The 19,589-nt window shown below is 36.4% G+C and overlaps 1 protein-coding gene and 1 non-coding gene across 2 annotated transcripts in view; one reads left to right on the top strand and one right to left on the bottom strand.

Moving 5' to 3' along the window:
- Klhl1 (kelch-like 1) overlaps positions 1-19,589 on the top strand; it is a 413,770-nt gene that overhangs the window by 66,037 nt on the left and 328,144 nt on the right. The gene's annotated exons all lie outside the window — the stretch shown is intronic.
- Positions 7,928-8,043, bottom strand: Gm24043. Its single transcript, XR_003951315.1, has one exon. It is a non-coding gene; the product is annotated as a U5 spliceosomal RNA (small nuclear RNA).

Here is a 19,589-nt window from a genome sequence, read left to right as displayed (position 1 = left end):
TGCCTTAATGGAATCCATTTTAATTAAAAATAAAATTAAACATATTTTTGGTTAACAGTATATTTTTGACTTCTTTATTTCCTTACTCTTGCTAAACTGGCAAGAAAAATCATGTTCAAACCTTTTGAGGAACACAGTGCCTTCTGATAATCTTTCGCATTATAGAAAGATTTTAGTTTCCATATTGCTGGCAGAGTCATACATTTCAGAGAAAAAGCAAAGAAGTAGTAGAAAACATTTCACAGTGTGATATGAAATATAGTAACGAGGAATTTGAGGGGATTGACTTCATCCACATAATCTACACAAACACACACACATACACACACACTTACACACACACACACACACAAATGTAAAACCCAGGGTTCACCTATGAGAACAAAAATGTGTGACATTAGTGTTTCCAAGTCTCGCTTACTTTGTTTAAAAATGGTTTCCTGCAAGTGTTATGCTATCTTCTACTTCCTGAATAGAATTTAATTATGTGGTTCTGTATCAAGTTTTCTGTTGACAGATATCTTAGAATAGTGAACATTTTAAAAGCAAATGTGAATCGTCCTGGAATAAATATTGATATGAAGGCCACTCTGGTGAATAAATTATAGCTTTCTGACATATGAACTGTTGAAGTGAAGACAGGTCATATAACCACTGCACATTCACTTTCTTGAGAAAACTCCACGTTAATTTTTTTTTTATAGTAATGTACCAGCGTCAGCCGTACTAGCAGCAAATGTGGTTGGCCCTTCTTATCATGATGATATCCATTCAGACAGGAATGAAATGAAATAGCAAAGCAGTATCTATTTGCATTTTCCTGACAGCTAAGGATGTTGAATGCTTTCAAATATTTATTGGCAATTTTTATTTATTCTTTAGAGTCCTACATATCATTATCCCATGTATTATTTGAGGTATTGAGTGGTATAGTGTTTATTTTTTGTAGTTTTTAGCTATTTATATAAAATAAGTAGTATGCCCAATTTAATGAATATTTGCAAAATATTTTCATTTTCTGAAATCTGTCTCTTCACTCAGGTGATTTTTTTCTTTTCTAATATAGACTTTTTTTTAAAAAGTCTTTTGTATTTCCATTGGTCAATACTTGGTCCTTTTCTAAATATTCTTGCCTATGCCTTTATCTTGCAGTGTTTCTTCTAATAGTTTCATAGGTCTAGATATTACATTATGATCTTGATCTATTTTCAAATTGGATTATTTGTGTTTGTGTGCCATGTCAGTGAGTTGTATCTGAGTTTGTTTTTTTCCAATTACTGTGTGTTTTTAGCGTCATTTTCTAAATGTGTTCTCTTTTGTTTAATGTAGGTTTCTAAAATATTTGTCAAATGTTCAGTAACTGTAGTTGTGTGATTTTATTTCTGCATCACATCTTTTGTTTCCATGGTCAACACATTTCTCTGTATTAATGCATGCTATTTTTCCTTTTTTAATATTACTCAGTAGTTTAACTTCAAATTTCATATTGTGATATCTCTAGCACAGAATTTCTTAGTTGAATTGCTTTCACTATTTGAGGTCTTTTGTGCATCTATAATTTCTGTGAAGAATATCACTCAAACTGTGATGAGAAAAGTATTGAATCTCACTATATTTTTCAATAATAAACTTTGGAAATGAGTGCATGAAATTTTTTTCTTTTTAAAATTGGAGCTTATTTGTGAGACTATGCCGGGGCCTAGCAAACACATAAGTGGATGCTCACAGTCAGCTATTGGATGGATCACAGGGCCCCCAATGGAGGAGCTAGAGAAAGTATCCAAGGAGCTAAAGAGATCTGCAACCCTGTAGGTGCAACAACATTATGAACTAACCAGTACCCCGGATCGCTTGAATCTAGCTGCATATGTATCAAAAGATGGCCTAGTCGGCCATCACTGGAAAGAGAGGCCCATCGGACAAACAAACTTTATATGCCCCAGTACAGTGGAACACCAGGGCCAAAAAAATGAGAATGGGTGGGTAGGGAAGTGGGGGGGGGAGGGTATGGGGACTTTTGGGATAGCATTGGAAATGTCATTGAGGAAAATACGTAATAAAAAAAAATTGGAGCTTAAATTTGAAGCAAAGTTTTTATATAATAGGCAATGATAATCTTTTATATTAATATGTTAACTACATGGTGCCTCACTGTTATGAAAAAGTGAAGGGACTTATAACACCCATTGCTAAAAAAATCTACAGAGATAATGGATATTTAACTGTGCCTAATGAAGAGTCATGTTATTTAAAAAAGTCCATTCAAACCAACCACATTATAATGTAAGAGAAAAGCAAAAATGAACAGTCATTTTTTGAAACATACTCTAAAATTGAATTTTATAAGTTGTAATTAAGATAATAATGAATAAATGTTCTTTTATTCTTAGGGAGAAGTGTTTCTGCCTCTTGTTCCTCAGCATATTATAGCCAATCTGTCTGTCTAAAATAATCCTGTTCAGACATTCTAATCCACATACATTTTAGTTGCTGTTAAGTCACAAAATTATTTTGTGCCAGTCATGTGACATATTTAAATTTAAAAAGAAGCTAAGCAGCACTTGGACAACAGTCTCAGAAATATAGGTCCTTGTCCCTTGTTTTCATTGTTGTAAGTTAAGTTAAGACCAATGTGGTGCAGTATGAGACCAATTGTTCCCCACTCAAGTCTTACCTACTTGTCAATAAAGACAGAATAAAAACAGAGTAAGGACGTGAGGAAGAGGTAAAGGAACAGGAGGAGTGGAAAGGTTAACACAAGGGGAGGAAGAGAAAGTAAAGGTGGAAAGGGAAGAGGAGGCAAAGGGAAGAGAAAGAAATCGAAAAGGAGGGGGAGGGGCAGAAGGAAGAGGAGAGAGGAGAAAAATTATTACATGTACCAATTTATTTGAAAAAAAAAATAAAACAAACAAGTCTGCCTCCTAAAAGTCCACTTAATTATTAATTCATTATCTGGGTATTCCATTGAAAAGATTGGCTAGCACATTTTAAGTCACCATTGTGACAATATTTCCTAATAATGATGACGCCTTCATGATATGAAACTGTGAGAGACATTTCACATAGACTCTCTAAAAGTTATTGAACTCCTTCAAAAGAGTTCAAGTTGCAGTAGCTACTTATTAGCATTTATCACATTTCTGTGTGTATCATATTACATGCATACAATGATTGAATAGTCACTTTAAAACTAAACGTTGAAAATACATAGAGAATACGTACAAAATGATTCTGAGGATGTTGATAGTTTAGGGCATGTGCTACAAATATTAGGATTTTAAAAAATAAAAATAGGCAAAAGGATAACTTTATGCTTAGTTTTCAGGGTTTTTCGTATCTTAATTTGTTCCTGACTGCTCTATTTGACTGACAGGTTTTTAGAAAGCAGCCTGGATTGTTCATGAAAAGATCTCTTTACAGAAATGACTTACAACCTCTGAGATGATGGAAATATGTAGCAAATCCAACAACTTGAGCTGTGTTGACTTTGCTACAATAGTTCAAATAGCAATTTGTGCTGCAAGTGTGTCTAAAAGTTTTTTCAGAATTAGTTCAAATATGAATTATTGGACACAAGACCCAAGAGAGCCACATGCTGCTGTTCCTTGTTTATAACAAGGTACCTTGGTCATAGAAGGTTAAGAGACTTTCCCAAGGTTACTCAGTCATACTCAAAGTTCGAAATAGAGCCCTAGAGTCCAGTTCAGCTATGTGCCTCTGGGTAGTTTGAATATTTAAAACCTGACAGATTGGCTATAATACTCTGAGGAACAAGAGGCAGAAACACTTCTCCCTAAGAATAAAAGAACACTTATTCATTATTATCTTAATTACAATTTATAAAAATTACCTGAAACTGTGAAAATTGTATTTTTTGCAATTTTTATATCCATATAAATAGTTTTGTGCAAACATACATCTATTCCTTAAGCCCTACACCTCTATTTCCCCTGTCACCTCTATTTTCTTCTAAACGTATGTGTTTATTCATGTTTTGTTTTGTGCTTTTGTAGCTCAATGAGTCCACTCAATGCTGCCGTTATGAATATGGGTGTCATGTTTGTCTTTGGATCATGGACAAGCCCTCAACATCTGGATCCCCTAAGAAAATTGATTCTCCTTTTAGAGACATCAACTGCTCTTCATTTACTTGTGTGATCTATTAACACACCCTCCTTCCATGCTGGATTTTGTCTGGCCTGATATTGCGCAGATGTTTTCTAAGCTATCTTGGATGCTATAGGGTTATTTGTCCAACTTCTCTGTTGTGTCCAGGGCACATTGTTTCAATGGACTCATCTGCATGCATGAGTTTTATAACCATCTGTTCCCCTCTTCAGTAGTGATCCCTAAGCTTTGGAAGGAAGACATATGATGTAGACATTCCATTGGAGCTAAACCATCCACAGTACCTTATTCTCTGCAACTTAACTTGTAGTGGGTTTGTTCATAAATCATTAGAGGGAACTGCTCTGGTTAGTGTTGAGAGATCATCACTTTACCGCTATACTGATAAGTCTTTCATAGGGAGATTAATTTTATGTGCATTCCCAGAATATTAGGTGGGTTTATGTTATCCCACACCTCTTTTCTGGTACACTAGGTTGTGGAGTGCACTGACAAAGAAAGAAGAGTTCCATCTCCTCTCAAATGCTTTCAGTGGAGCAAGAAAGAGCAAAACTTTATTCACATCCACTGAAGATAACAAAGACATCTAATGTATATATTGCCATGCAGTAATATTGCTTGGAATTATAATTCCATTTATGTATCACACCATAAGGACGAATCCATACTCCAAATATAGGTCATAAAATGGATATTTTGTAGAAAGAGTACCTTAATTATAATTCCCAAACTAAGCTATAACATTTATTATCAGGTATGCATAGAAACATTAATGGAATGTTTAACTCACCATTAATTTTTAATATGGTTTGATTCCAGTGACAAAAGTAGGACTCAATGTATCTTTTTATGAATCTAAAGTATCTGTATAACTGTGTAAAGAAATATAAATGTATCTCAAGACAAGAATGACTAAATCTGTTTTCCTCTTTTCCATATTATAAATGCATGTGCACGTGCACATACACACACAAATTTTTCACACTGTTTCTTATAAAATGACTGGAAATTTTTACTTTTCTGGATTTTGTTTCTGAGGCAAGAACTTTTTCACAGTCCTGTTCCTGATCTGATACAAGCAGAGATTAACTGAAATACTGTTGCCATAGCAACTTTTTTCCACAAAGTTAAGGCAAGACCTTAACTATATTAACTCCTAAGTCCCATTGGTCAAAGAATAGAAACATTCTCTTTACTGATAGAGATCTGAATTCATACCTTTCTTTTATTGTTTCTTTTTTGCCTAAAAGCATATTTAAAGTAAACATACTCTTTGCATATTAAATAATTTTATGACTAGGTTATTGTTTTATTATTCATATGTAAAGCTTGGAACTGAATGCAGAGTCCTGCTCATTGCAAACCAATGTTTTATCTGTTTGGCCTTTAAAAATATTTGTTATTTTTGTATTCTTTGTTTCTACTTTGTTGATTTGAGCTCCAAGTTCGATTGCTCTTTTCTTTCTTTTTTCTTTTTAAATATTTTTTGGTTTCATTGAAAATATATTTTTCTCATATTGAGAGTCATTCTGATTATAATTTCTTCTTCCTTTACTCATCCCAGTTCTGCACCACCTCCCCTTTCTCCAGACACACTCATTTCCTATCTCTCATCATTACAGAACAGCCTTCTAAGAGATAAAAACCAAACATGACAAAATGAAATAAAGCAAGACCCATCATACCAAAGTTGTACAAAGTAACCCAACAAAAGGAAAGTAGTCCCTAGAGCAGGCACAAGAATCAGAGATCCACTTGCCCTCATGGTCAAGAATCCCAGAATAACACTAAGCTAAAAGTTGGAATATGCATGTGGAGGGCCAGATGTGAAAACCTTTAGGCTTGTAACTTGTTTCTTCAGTCTCTGTGAGTTCGTGTGCACCTTGCTTATTTCATCCAAGGGTCTTGTCCTCTTGATGTTATCCATTTCCTCTGGCTCTTCTACTTTTTCTGCTTCTTCCGTGTACCCTAGGATTTGACACAAGGGATTTGATGGAGACATCCCAATCAGACTTCCTCAACACATAATATCGGACGGTGTGTCTTTGCATATGATTCTTTCTGCTTTGGGGGAATCTTTTTTGATTATGATTGAATAAGGCACTGATCTATGTATTAAGCAGAATATCATTAGCAGTCATTTTATTGATTTTTTTTTTGATGAATAGTGCTTGGATATACCATAAGTCTATATGCTATCTAATCTCCGGTTCTTGGTTACCCAAGCTGTGTGGGAGATGGGTGTAATCTTGTGGAATGGGCTTTAAGTCAACTCTTATATTGATTGGCTACTTGCACAATTTCTATGCATATTTTGCAGGCAGAAGAGAGTGTGGGTCATTGGTTTTATAGCTGGGCTTACATTTCTCTTGTGGTAGCTTGAAGAGTGTCTTCGTACACCAAAGATACTAGACCAAGGGGGAGGGTAAAGCCAAGCAGCCACTCATTTACCCTGTCCATATGCAATGAATTGCGTGGTGATTGCCCTGGGCAATGGGTCCCCACTGTCCATTATCATGGCAAGAGCCTGGGGTTTGGGGAATTTCCATAGGACCCAACTCAGCTGCCTGAAACCTAGGCTGGCGACTAGAAGCCTTGTTTGCTGGTAAGAGATGGTCAGTTGAGATTCTGTATCCTCATTATCAGAAGGGCTCACTAAAATCAACTGCATATATTTTAGTAAGTAACTGTCCATGTCATGCCTCAAATGTCCTTTAATTCCAGATGTTTCCCCCCACATTCTCTCCTCCTACCCTTCACCTCAGCCTCATGTTTCTATACTCTGTTGTTCCTCGGTGTGACAGTAAAATCTATGATATGATGTCACCATCACTGGGTATTCCATGTACCCTTCTAGAACCTAACTCTAAACCTAATCTCTAACTCTAAACTTTGGATTTTACTTTATTTAACAGCTAATAATCAAATATAGGCAAATAGATACCATAATTATGTTTCTTAATCTAGTCTACCTCACTCAGAATGATTTTCTTCTAGTTCCACTCATTCGCCTGCAAGTTTCACAATGCCATTATTTTTAAACAGCTCAGTAATATTTCATTGAGTGATGTACCACATTATCTTTATATATTCTTCTATTGTACGACATCTAGGTTCTTTACAGCTTCTGACTATTGTGAGTACAGCGATAATGAACACGGTTGAGAAACTATACTTGTGCTAAGGTGAATTGCCACAGAGTCATGAGGTAGAGCAATTGCCAGTTCTGAGGAACTACCATATTGATTTCCATAACAGCTGCACAAACTTGCACTCCTACAAGCAAAGGATGAGTTTTCCTCTTGTTCCACATCCCAACATTAGCTGTTACTTGTGTTGTTCATGTTAGTAATTATAACAGGTGTAAGGTCTCAAACTAGTTTTGAATTGTATTTCCCTGATGGCTAAGGATGTGTTTAAGTGTTTCTCATCCATTTAACATTCTTCTATCATGAGTTCTCTGTTTAGACCCATACACCATTTTTCAATTGCATTGTTTTGTCTGTTGACATCTATTTTATTGAGTTCTTCACATATTTTTGATATTAGGCCTCTATCAGAGGTGGCATTGGCAATTTTTTTCCATTCTTTAGGTTGCCACTTTGCTGATTGACAGTACATTTTGCCTTACATAAGTCTTCATTTTCATGAAGTTTCATTTTTAAATTGTTTATCTTGGTTTTTTAAAAAATAAATCAAAGTAGTAAAGTATTTACTATATTCAACCCTCTTCAATCTTTTTTTTAACAGACTTATATTAGCTTTATTTAGTGTTTCTACTTTTAATGACAATATGTGGAGCCTTGTCAAGACAACGCCTCAAAAAATTGGTTTAAGACTCAGGGTTGTTCCTCTCCATGGAAATCTTTAGTAAAAGGTGAAAGATTTATACGCTCTGAAGAGAAACCGGAGTATACCCTCTTCAGTCTTAATGTGTGAATGATATTTAAGAATATTATTTGGTGAAAATATCAATTAAATAGCCAAACCTAACTTAATACCCAAGTATGTTGGTAGTGAAAACAATTAAAACTATTAGGTGTTAAAGAAATTGTGTGTGAGTAGGTATGAATGTGTGTGTACTTTTATAAGCAGATCTGTATGCATGCATATGACTGTGTAACATATCCTTGAAACTTCTTTTTTTTTTTTTTTTTCCTTTTTTTTTTTTTTCCATTTTTTATTAGGTATTTCGCTCATTTACATTTGCAATGCTATACCAAAAGTCCCCCATAGCCACCCACCCCCTCTCCCCTACCCGCCCACTCCCCTTTTATGGCCCTGGCGTTCCCCTGTACTGGGGCATATAAAGTTTGCGTGTCCAATGGGCCTCTCTTTCCAGTGATGGCCGACTAGGCCATCTTTTGATGCATATGCAGCTAGAGTCAAGAGCTCCGGGGTACTGGTTAGTTCATAATGTTGTTCCACCTATAGGGTTGCAGATCCCTTTAGCTTCTTTGGTACTTTCTCTAGCTCCTTCATTGGGGGCCATGTGATCCATCCAATAGCCGACTGTGAGCATCCACTTCTATGTTTGCTAGGCCCAGGCATACTCTGACAAGAGACAGCTATATCAGGGTCCTTTCAGCATAATCTTGCTAGTGTATGCAATGGTGTCAGCATTTGGAAGCTGATTATGGGATGGATTCCCGGATATGGTAGTGTCTACATGGTCCATCCTTTTATCTCAACTCCAAACTTTGTCTCTGTAACTCCTTCCAAGGGTGTTTTGCTCCCACTTCTAAGGAGGGGCATAGTGTTCACACTTCAGTCTACATTTTTCTTGAGTTTCATGTGTTTAGGAAATTGTATCTTATATCTTGGGTATCTTAGGTTTTGGGCTAATATCCACTTATCAGTGAGTACATATTGTGTGAGTTCCTTTGTGAATGTGTTACCTCACTCAGGATGATGCCCTCCAGGTCCATCCATTTGGCCAGGAATTTCATAAATTCATTCTTTTTAATAGCTGAGTAGTACTCCATTGTGTAGATGTACCACATCTTCTGTATCCATTCCTCTGTTGAGGGGCATCTGGGTTCCTTCCAGCTTCTGGCTATTATAAATAAGGCTGCTATGAACATAGTGGAGCATGTGTCCTTCTTACCAGTTGGGGCATCTTCTGGATATATGCCCAGGAGAGGTATTGCTGGATCCTCCGGTAGTACTATATCCAGTTTTCTGAGGAACCGCCAGACTGATCTCCAGAGTGGTTGTACAAGCCTGCAATCCCACCAACAATGGAGGAGTGTTCCTCTTTCTCCACATCCACGCCAGCATCTGCTGTCACCTGAATTTTTGATCTTAGCCATTCTGACTGGTGTGAGGTGGAATCTCAGGGTTGTTTTGATTTGCATTTCCCTGATGATTAAGGATGTTGAGCATTTTTTCAGGTGCTTCTCTGCCATTCGGTATTCCTCAGGTGAGAATTCTTTGTTCAGTTCTGAGCCCCATTTTTTAATGGGGTTATTTGATTTTCTGAAGTCCACCTTCTTGAGTTCTTTATATATGTTGGATATTAGTCCCCTATCTGATTTAGGATAGGTAAAGATCCTTTCCCAATCTGTTGGTGGTCTTTTTGTCCTATTGACGGTGTCTTTTGCCTTGCAGAAACTTTGGAGTTTCATTAGGTCCCATTTGTCAATTCTCGATCTTACAGAGCAAGCCATTGCTGTTCTGTTCAGGAATCTTTCCCCTGTACCCATATCTTCAAGGCTTTTCCCCACTTTCTCCTCTATAAGTTTCAGTGTCTCTGGTTTTATGTGAAGTTCCTTGATCCACTTAGATTTGACCTTAGTACAAGGAGATAAGTATGGATCGATTCCCATTCTTCTACATGATAACAACCAGTTGTGCCAGCACCAATTGTTGAAAATGCTGTCTTTCTTCCACTGGATGGTTTTAGCTCCCTTGTCGAAGATCAAGTGACCATAGGTGTGTGGGTTCATTTCTGGGTCTTCAATTCTATTCCATTGGTCTACTTGTCTGTCTCTATACCAGTACCATGCAGTTTTTATCACAATTGCCCTGTAGTAAAGCTTTAGGTCAGGCATGGTGATTCCACCAGAGGTTCTTTTATCCTTGAGAAGAGTTTTTGCTATCCTAGGTTTTTTGTTATTCCAGATGAATTTGCAAATTTCCTTGAAACTTCTGAGGTGAATCTTCGTAACTCCATAACTAATGAAAATTTTCCATTTGTCGTTGTTTATAAAAGTATTGAGGTGATGAAAAATGTCATTCAATCTAAGAATAAAGACTAAGGTTCAGTTCATATTTATTCAAGAACAGGGCTCTGTGGTTAGATGTTTGTTAATCAAGATGTATTAGTACCTGAAGAGCAGCCCCTTCTGTGAGACTAGAGAGTGATGGAGACAAAGCTGTAATCCAAACATAGTGCTTTCCTAATTGCTTACAAGATAGAATCAAACCATTTTTTAAAAATTGAGATGACCTATTTCAAGCAAGAAATGCATGATTTAAGTATAGAGAAGTGTACATCTAACTAAATATTAGCAAGCAAGGCTATACTTACAGATTTGTCTTTTTAAATGATAACAGGCATCAATCATTCAATTTTGTGATTAGCAAAGTTATACTTTGCTATTTAAAACATCAGAGTGAAAACACTGAAGGATGAAAGTAAAACATGTTCACAGAATTGATATCATTTAATGATCATGAGGAGACCAGCCACCTTCACATCAACATTTTAAGTTACAATATTTGAATAGTCTTCTATGTAATTAAAATTTATAACAGACTTTAAATTACTGCAGAGCTAGAACTTCTGGAGAGATGGTTTTACTGTTACTGTTTTTTGTTTGTTTGTTTGTTTGGTTGGTTTTTTTTTGTTTTGTTTTTGTTTTTTTTTTTTTTTTTTTTTTTTGGTGGCATAAAACTGGGAGAGTAGAGCCTAAAAATGAGACAGACTAAAGTCTCATTCAATAGCTGTATTTTTTTTTGTTAATCCTTTTTTTGTTTATATTTCAAATGATATCCCCCTTCCCAGTTACCCCTCCACAAACTCCCATCCCATTCCCCCTTATCCTCCCCTTTGCCTCTATGAGCAGGCTCCTCCACCCACTCACCCACTTCTGCCTCAGCCCTCAGCATATTCCAGAGCTAGGGCATCTCATCTCTCCCCTCCCAAAGATGTCACATAAGATCATCCTCTGCGACATACGTATGTGGAGTCATGGCTCCTTTATGTATATTCTTTGCTTTGTGATTTAGCCCCTGGGTGCTCTGGGTGGTCCAGTTAGTTGATATATGGGTTTCTTTTTATAGGATTGCAATCTCCTTCATCTTCTTCAGTCCTTCCTCTAGCTCTTCCACTGTGGACCCTGGGCTCAGTCTGATGGTTGGCTATGCATGTCTGCATATGTATTGGTGAGGTGCTGGTAGATCCTTTCAGGGAACAGCCATATCAGGCTCCTGTCAGCAAGCACTTCTTGGCATCAGCAATGGTGTGGGGGGCTGGTATCTGCAAATGGTAGGATCCCTGGATGTCCTGTTCCATTTGTGCCCCTATTTTTCTTTTGGATAGGAACAATTCAGGGTTAAAACTTTTGAGATTAGTGGGTGGCCCCCTCCCTCAACTGAAGGCCATGTCTATCTACTGGAAGTGGTTTCTACAGGTTGTTTCTCCCCTTTGTTGGGATTTTTGGCTAAAGTCATAGCCACTGGGTCCTGGGATCCTCTTGCTTTCCTGGAGTCTGGGACTTTTTAGTGGCTACCCTCAGTTACCCATGCTCTACTGCTATATGTTTCTATTTAATTTCCTGATGCTCTCTACCTCTCTGCTGTCTCTTCTAATACCTGATTCCCCCATTTCCCTCCTCCACTTCTCTCCCTCATATGCCCCTCCCTCCCTCCCTCTGCCTCCTGTGATTAGTTTGATCCCCCTCCTGTGTAGTATTGAAGCATCTACACTTTGGTCTTCCTTCTTCTTAAGCTCCATATGGGTTGTGTGTGCGTGTGTGTGTGTTGTGCGTGGGTATTCTGAGCTTTGGGGCTAATATCCACGTATCAGTGTGTACATACCATGTGTGTTCTTTTGTGTCTGGATTACCTCACTGAGGATGATATTTTCTAGTTCCATACATTTGCCTGTGAATTTCATGAAGTCCTTGGTTTTAATAGCTGAGTAGTACTCCACTGGGTAAATGTAACACATTTTCTGTATCCATTCTTCTGTTGAGGGGCATATGAGTTATTTCCAGCTTCTGATTATTATAAATAAGCCTGCTATAAACATAGTGTAGCATGTGTCCTTGTTATATGTTTGGGTATATGACCAGTACTGGTATAGATGTGTCTTCAGGTAGAACTATTTCAAATTTTCTGAGTAACTAACAAATTGATTTCCAAAGTGGTTTTACCAGCTTGCAGTCCAACCAACAATGGAGGAATGTTATTCTTTCTTTAGATACTTGCCAGCATCTGCTCTCACCTGAGTTTTGATCTTAACCATTCTGATTGGCATGAGATAGAATCTCAGGGCCATTTTGATTTCCCTGATGACTATGGATATTGAACATTTCTTTAAGTTCTTCTCAGACATTCTAGATTTTGGGTGTGTCAGAGCTTGTAGGGGTCAAGTTGCCTTTGGGTAGCAATAGACATCTTCATTTAGGGCAACAGGCAATTTGAAAGTGTTATACAAAGATATATGACCAAAGTTCACTATAGTCCGAGATGTATAGAATCCCAAAGGCAAGATCACATGAGGATAAGGCATACCTGGAAACATTTTTCTGAATAATAGTGAATTAGATGATGAGTAATCTAAAATAAAACCCATTTCTATTTTTATAACTGTTAGAAGAATGAAAGCTCATTCCCAAAACAACCCATCTTATGGAGGAACAGAAACTACAAGAAGCTTGTTTATTTACTTGTTATTCTCACAAGGTTTCAGAAATCTCCTCATACTGGCTTGTTTATGGACTCTTTCCTGACAGAAGCATATGTCAATTAAATATTCATGTGTGTTTGGCAATATTTAGTAATTATATTTAATTCACATCTTTCTTTAAGAAGTTTAAACATCCGAATGGCTTGGGATTTATGATTTTGTTTGTCATATATATATATATATGATATTGAGATTCCCCAGGGAGATTTCACATAGCTTGTTTGATAATTCATGGTAGTCTACTGAGTACATTTTTGTGAAACTGCCTCCCACTAGACATTTATCAGAGCTTTTCTGTTAGTGTGTTTTCTGAAAATTTGAGTGTAGAGAGTATATATGATAGATTATTTTCACAAATCTAGTGCTTGTTTTTTTACTAACCTTTGTTTCCTATTTTTCTGTCCTTATAGCAATGGAAAAACTGTTAACCTTATTTGAGATTTTAGGCTATGGTATGTTTGTATACTCTGCCCTCTTACCATTAGGACGATCACTGCTTTCTCTCCTAAAGCTTTTTCTTATTTCCTCACCACACTCAACTATTTCACAGTCATAGCATCCACTAATGATAGTTAGGCACTGGGCCTGTCCTATCAGATGCACTGAGACAACCAAAAGTATTTACAGTGTATAGATTGTTATGCTGACAAGCACACAAGGAATATACACTTCCTAGTCCATGTAAAAGGTTTATTTCCAGTACTAGGATTCAAGCATAAATTTTCCATATTATAAATCAATTCTGTCTGTTCCTTAGCATATCTTTCTGTTATCTAAAATATTAATATGATTTGGCTTTACTTTTTCTAATATGTCCTGTGCTTACGATACATATCATACATATACTTATTTTGTGTGTATGTGTGTGTTTGCGTGCATGTGTGTGTATATGTATGTATGTATATATATATATATATATATATATATATATACATACATACATATACAAATACATAGTGCATAGTGTCATAAGAAAAATTTTCTTGTAATGCCTTTTGATCATATTTAACTCTCATATATATGATAAATATTACATATACATATAATATATATATATTTATATTACAGTAATCCACAAATGAAAGAAAATATGAAAGTTTTATGCATAGATACAAAACATTATGTTCATATCTATCATTTCTAACTTATATCAGAAATAGCAATTCATGAGAATTCCCTATTTTCTGAATTATTGCCTTATAATTTTTATTACTTCCTTAGATGATAGACTTTATGACTGGGGAAGAAATTCTCAATATAGTTTTGATTGGCATTACTGTGACTATTAAAGATGCTACATGAGTATGTATTTCATTTTTGGAAGCTACTGTTCATCTCATGAATCTATTTATTGATTGGGCAATTTGTACTATATTTTTATTTTGCAGGGTGTTGGTGCATGTTTATTTTTTAATATATTCTTGACATTAATCTTTTTTCACATATTTAACTAGAAACAATTCAACCGTCAGTAGCCTGTACCCTAACTCGATTGTTTCTTTTACTGTACAGAACCCTTTCATTTTCGTGTAATCTCTTCGGTCTATTGAGTAGTTTCACGGTCTTTTCCTCTACCCACATATTGAAGGGTTTTCTGTTCCTATTTTTCTCAGTTTCAGAGTTAAGTATTGTACATTCAGGTTTGATCCATATCCATTATAAATTGATTTTTGTGTAGGTTGAGTAACAGGGCTCCAGCTTCGATTTTTTTTTTTTTTTTTTTTTTTTTTTGTACACGAGGACAGGTAGTTTTCTCAGCACCATGTATTGACAACACTATTCTTTTTCCAATTAATGTTAAAGGAATTGTTTACATTAGACACCTCTATGTTACACTATGTGAATTGATTTTTGAAGAAAAATTGAGCCACTAACGTTTCTCTAATCTCACATTTTCCGTAAATAATATAAGTTTTTAAAATGTTTAACTTTTAAATTGTTTTGCCTTTCGTTTAAAATAGATTTTTGTTTGTTAACATAATATATCCTGATTACAGTTCCACCTTCATCTACTTCTTCCAGTTTATCCCAACATCCCCTTCCATCCAGAAATTTTCCCTTGCTGTTTCTCAATAGAAAACAAACACGCTTTTAAGGGAATATAATGTAATATATCAAAATTGGATAAAAACAGTAAGCAGAATGGAAAGGACCTGTTATTCTTTATAAACTTACTTGCGGCAGTTTGTATATGCTTGGCCTAAGGAGTAGCACTATTAGAAGGTGTGGCCTTGTTCGAGTAGGTGTGCCCTTTTTGGAGCAGGAGTGGCACTGTGGGTGTGGGCTTTAGCTGCCTGGAAGTCAGTATTCTGCTAGCAGCCTTCAGATGAAGACATAGAACTCTCAGATCCTGTCTGGATGCTGCCATGTTCCCATCTTGGTGATAATGGTCCGAACCTCTGAAACTGTAAGCCAGCCTCAATTCAAAGTTGCCTTGATCATGTTATCTGTTCACAGAAGTAAAACTCTCACACTATGGAAGCATGTTGATGTGTCTATGATCCAGATTATAGGATAGGTGGTAGGTCAGCCTACATTTCTCTGTATTCCCTATTGATTTTATCTTCGCGGTTGCAATGCATTTGTTCTTGTAACAAAGAGAAGGCATAAAGCACACTTAGGTTGTATGTGTTTCCTTTCTTCAAGCCTGTAGAACCATGCCATGTGTATTTCTTCCATTCATCAAAAGCAAGAAAAATTCTAAAATACTAAATACTAGTTTTTATCTTCAACAAATTTAGAGAAAAAGTACAAGAATCAAAATCTGTTTTAAGTGATATATTCTATCATGGTCTTTATTTTTAATAACCACTGATTATGTCTTCAGCAAAATAATATTCAAGTTTGCTCAATGGAAGAACATGAAATTTTCATTTAATTATTTAACAAACTAAAAGATTAAGATCATATGATATTTTCTGTTGTAGTTCAGGTAAAAGTCATTTGTCACCTTCTGCATTCATTTATTCAAATTTCAATAAAAAATTGGGACAAAACAATACATATAAAATACTCCTACTTTGAAAGAGTAAGGAGAGAATATTAATAACAATTAATGATATTGGCAATCCTGACATACTATTTAATATTGTAAATGTTCATTATTTTAAATAGTAAGTTTTGATAAGGCTTCACACTAGCATTCTTTTTTATTGATTACTTTATTTATTTACATTTCAATTCTTGTTCCCCTTTCCCAGACTACCCTCAAGGCCCCCACCCAATCCTACCTCCCCACTGCCTCTAAGAGGGTATTGGTCCACTCACTCCTGTCTTACCCCTCTAACATCCCCCTTTGCTGGGGCAAGGAGCCTCCACAGGACCAAGGGCTTCCCCTCCCATTGATGCCAGTTAAGGCCATCCTCTGCTACATATGTAGCAGGAGTTATGGACCCACCAATGTATACTATTTGGTTGCTTATTTAGTCTCTAGGAACTCTGAGGAGTCCACTTACTTGATATTGTGGTTCTTCCTATGAGATTTCAGTCCTCGTCAGCTCCTTCAGTCCTACCCTAACTCTTCCATTGGGGTCCCCAGGCTCAGTCCAAGGTTTGGGTGTAAGTATATCTACATCTGGATCAGTCAGGCACTGGCAGAGATTCTCAGAGGACATCCGTACTAGCTCTTGTCTGCAAGAACTTCTTGGCATCAGCTATAGTGTTGGGGCTTTCTATCTGCTGATGGGATGAATCCCAAGGTGGTACGGTTTTTGTATGGACTTTTTTTTTCAGCCAGTGCTCCATTTTTCCCCTGTGTTTGCTTTAGATAAGATCAATTCTGGTTTAAAATTTTTGAGATTGAAAGTGGCACCTTTCCCCAACTGGGAAACTGGACATGTTCTCTTCAGATTCTATCTCCCCTCTGTTGGATATTTCAGCTAATGTCATCCCCATTGGGTCCTGGGAGCCTCTCACATCCTTGCCATCTGTGACATTTTGGTGGTTGCCCCCATTCCCTGGACCCCACTGCCACATATCTCTATTCTTTGGAGCCTCTAGATTTCTCTCCTGTCTCTTCCTATAACTGAACCTGACTTCCTTTTTTTCACTCTCCCGCCCCTCAACCACCCAAGATTCTCTATCTCTACCTCCCATGATAATTTGCTTCTCCCTTCTAAGTGGGATTGAAGAACCCACACTTTGTCCTTCCTTCTTGTTAAGCTTCATATGTTCTGTGAGTTATATCATGGGTATTCTGAGCTTTTGGGCTAATATCCACTTATCTGTGAGTATATACCATGCATGTCCTTTTAGGTCTGGGTTACCTCATTTAGGATACTTTCTAGTTCCATCCATTTACCTGCAAAAATTGTGAAGTTATAATTTTTAATAGTTGAATAGTATTCCATTTTGTAACTGTACTGTATTTTCTGTATATGTTCTTCTGTTGAGGGACATCTGGGTTGTTTCTCACTTCTGGCTATTATAAATAAGGCTGCTATGAACATAGTGGAGCACATGAACTTATTATATGTTTGAGCTTCTTTTGGTTATATGCCCAGTAACAGTAAATCTGGGTCTTCAGTTAGAATTATTTCCAATTGTCTAATGAACCTCCAGGTTGATTTCTAATGTGGTTGTATCAGCTTGCCATTTCCTCAATAATAGAGTGTTCCTCTTTCACCATATCTTCCACTTCCTTGCCAGCATCTGCTGTAGCCTACATTTTTGATATTATCAATTCTGATTGGTGTACAGTGCAATCACAGGGTCCTCTTTATTTGCATCTCCCTGATGACTAAGGGAGTTGAACATTTCTTTAAGTGATTCTAGACAATTCAAGATTCCCCAGTTTAGAATTCTGTTTAGCTAGGTACCTCATTTTTAATTGGGTTATTTGTTGTTTTGGAGGTTATTTTCTTGAGGTCTTGATATATTTTGAATATGAGCCCTCTATCAAATATGGGGTTGATAAGAGTTCACTTTTTGCAAATGATATGATAGTATACCTCATATAATAAGAGACTACAAAAATATCTACCAGAGAACTTACACAGCTGATAAATAACTTCAGCAAAGTGAGTGTATATAAAATTAATGAAGACAAATCAATAGCCTTTCTTTAAAGAAATGATAAACTGGCTGAGAAATAAATTAGGGAAACAACACCACTCACAATTGTCATAAATAATATAAAATATCTTGGTGTAACTCTTTCCAAGCAAATACAAGATCTGTACAATAAGAAGATCAAATCCCTATGAAAATAATCCAAAACTTCAGAAGACGTTAAGATCTCCCATGCTGATGGCCTCGTAGGATTAGCACAGTAAAAATGGCCATCATACTGAAAGCAATCTACAGATTCAATGAAATCCTCATCAAAATTCCAATACACTTCTTCAAAAACATGGAAAGAGCAATACTCTATTTCATATGAAAAATAAAATACCCAAGATAGTGAAAACTATTCTGAGCAATAAAAGAACATCTTGGCCGGGCGTAGTGGTGCATGCCTTTAATCCCAGCACTTGGGAGGCAGAGGCAGGCAGATTCCTGAGTTTAAGGCCAGCCTGGTCTACAAAGTGAGGTCCAGGACAGCCAGGGCTATACAGAGAAACCCTGTCTTGAAAAACAAAAACAAAACAGAACAAAAAAAGAACATCTTGGGGAAATCACCATATCTGATCTCAAACTATAATACAGAGCAATAGTGATAAAAGTCATGGTATTGGTACAAAGACAGGTTGATCAATGGAATAGAATTGAAGACACACATATAAAACCATACACTTAGGCACACTTGCTTTTCAACAAAGAAGTCAAAACATACAATGGTAAAAAGAAAGCAGCTTTACTAGATGGTGCTGGTCCAACTGGTGGTCTGCATGTAGAAAAATCAAAATAGATCCATATTGTCACCTTGCACAAAGCTCAAGACCAAGCGGATCAATGATCTTAATGTATAACCAGGTAGACTGAATCGAATAGAAAGTGGGAAAGAGCCTTGAACTCATTGGCACAGGTGCAAATTTCCTTAACAGAACTTCGATGGCTCAAGCTCTAAGATCAACAATTGATAAATGGACCCTCATGAAGCTGAAAGGCTTCTATAAGGCAAAAGGCACAGTCAATAGGACACATCAGCAGCCCCAGATTGGGAAAATTGTCCAAATTAACATTCTTGAAAGCTATTGCTCCTTTTACAGCCACTGACTCTTCCTTATGAAACAATCTTCTTTTTTTTCATGTTAATTTGTAACTACTAAGTAAGGACAAAGTTAAATAATATTATCTTCATAGAATTACCACAAGTCATTCTTCAAATCACTAAGGGGGGGGGGAAGAAAGAAAAAAAGGGCAAGAACAAGAACAACAAGGACAAGAAGAAAAACAAAACACTCAAAAACAACAAAATCAGTTCTCTAACGTTTTATACTGCCGTGGTGCCTAAATGACACTGAAATTATTAAATTGTCAAAGCAAATAACTCTAATATTCTCATGAAGGACTTAGAATGTTGCCTTTTACATTTATACATGGTTTGTGATGAGCAATATTATTTGTGCTCTAAGATGATATAGACTGTAGTTAAATGCTTTTC

This window comes from Mus musculus, chromosome 14 (genome assembly GCF_000001635.26).
Source record: "Mus musculus strain C57BL/6J chromosome 14, GRCm38.p6 C57BL/6J".
Taxonomy (NCBI): Eukaryota; Metazoa; Chordata; class Mammalia; order Rodentia; family Muridae; genus Mus; species Mus musculus.
Note: the sequence above shows the minus strand (reverse complement) of the source record. Positions and strands in the feature narration are given on the sequence as shown.